Here is a 1,999-nt window from a genome sequence, read left to right as displayed (position 1 = left end):
CTTGGTGTCTGATTTTTTGCACCTTCTTCATTTTCCTGGTTTTGGTTTGAAGCAAAGGCTTCACCTTTTGTCACTTCTCCATGTGCCACGGTGCCCCTCACCACAGCGGTTTGTACTACTTAGTAATCTGTGGCATGGTGCCTATCAGCAAATGCTTTGCTCTTCCAAGAGCATTTTGTCCTCAGTCTGTGTGGCCATGCCTGTTGTTCCCTTCGCACAGATGAAACAACTCCTTTCTGTTTTGAGTATGCCAACAATGGAAGAGTCTGGAAATTTGACCTCGGAGGCCTTCTGCAAAGTATTGAAGTTCAGGTTGATTTCCAGTTGCTCTTCACCAATTTAGTGGCATTTCCTAACCTAATGCTTCAGTTACAGTCTCCAGTGCGAAGAGATGGGGTGAAAACCTCAGACCTCCTCAGAAACTCAGAACTTGGGGCACTTTAGGTCTGAAAATGTGAAATAGCCTTTCCTGCTTAAATCTACTGAAAGGAGAGGTTTCCCATGAATGCCTTTTTCAACCCCATGATGCCCCAAAGGAAAGTAGCCCATCCTTCTCCTGCTGTTTGCCCCTGGCACATTAGCGCTGGGCAGATGGTACCCATGGAGATGCATTACCTGTGAGTAATGCTGTGCCCTGCCCAGACTTGTCTTTCCTCCTGCCAGCACGTGCCCGAGGCTGTTTTCTCCACAGACCCTCACTTCTCTCTGTTCCCATCCTGCCCATCCCCAGTTGCCACCTATTCCCCAGGTCTTGTCTCTGGCCTGAGCACCTTCAACCCAAATGCACCTCTGACATGAACAGTGGATTAAACCAATTTTGCTGTAACATACTAGAGTGTATAATGTATCTGTAGAGAGATAGGAGAAATATTTACCAAGTCCATTACAGACTTAATGAGGCAGGATTCCGAGAGGTGGAATAGCAAATTTCTCTGTTCTCTAGATGCCGCCAAAGCAAAGCCAGAGCTCTGCAGAGGTACTTTTATTTCATTAAACAATTTTATTTTCAAGCCCCACTCAGCATTACTAAAATCCTGCTGGCAGCATTTCCTAGTAGCTGCTCTGAGAGGAAAATCTTTAAACCCTGCGGTTAGTTCAATAGTTAAAATTACTATTGGACTGGCTACAACACTGTGGCTTGGCAGTTAGGAAGCAGTTTTACGTATTTAAGTTCTGGTGGAATATTAACTGGTGCTGGCATGCAAGAGGCAGATGGCTCATTTTCTAGGGATGAAGTAGAAAGCTAAATGTTACCCGAACTACCGGATCAAGTTGATGGTGAGGCATGCTGGAACACGATAAGGACCTTGGGGCTCCAAATGCTCAGTTGTTTCCTTTCAGGTGGTTTGAGTGGTCTTGTCTCGTTACCACAGCAGCAGCATGATTGATTGCAGAGAAACCACTGCAGGAGCAGGTCAACCAGTGTATCGTAAGGTTTCCTTGATCTGAGAGAGCGTGGTCTTGGTTGTAGGTTGTAGAAAAGTTTGGGATAGTGCAGTAGACTCTGTTTTGTGAATCTCCAGCTCGGTTAAAATCCTCCACGTTGTGGTGCTCCGGCATGACTGCAGCCACAGAAGGATGTCACCGGCCTCCCTGGGGCACAGACAGCAGTTAAGGAGAACTGGGAAGCCAGAAAGAAAGACCCCACTACAGTTGAGCGTGTCCAAGAGCTGGGAGAGGGCGTCTTCAGCTGCAGTGAACAAGGAGAATGGATGTACAGAAGAGGCTTTTGACTGGGCAAAGTTTTAGTCGGTGTTTTTGATTGTGTTCCCAATGCTGAAATCCAAGTTGGCTGGTAAAAAATGCCCACCCCTTTTCTGAAATATGCGCCCAGTTCTACCTCTCTCAAAGCAGCGCTTGGGAGGGATGGCACACACGTGGTGTGGCGTGAGCCAGTAATGGGATCCTGGGAAGTTCCCCTTTGGGGCTGTGTCTGCTTGTCCTCCCCAGGAACGGCTTGTTCCTAGCACAGCCTCCGTGACAACGTGCAGCTCTGCTG

Source organism: Apaloderma vittatum, unplaced genomic scaffold (assembly GCF_000703405.1).
Source record: "Apaloderma vittatum isolate BGI_N311 unplaced genomic scaffold, ASM70340v1 scaffold9304, whole genome shotgun sequence".
NCBI classification, from domain to species: domain Eukaryota; kingdom Metazoa; phylum Chordata; class Aves; order Trogoniformes; family Trogonidae; genus Apaloderma; species Apaloderma vittatum.
The sequence above is the reverse complement of the archived record's forward strand: the minus strand, read 5'-3'. Positions refer to the sequence as shown.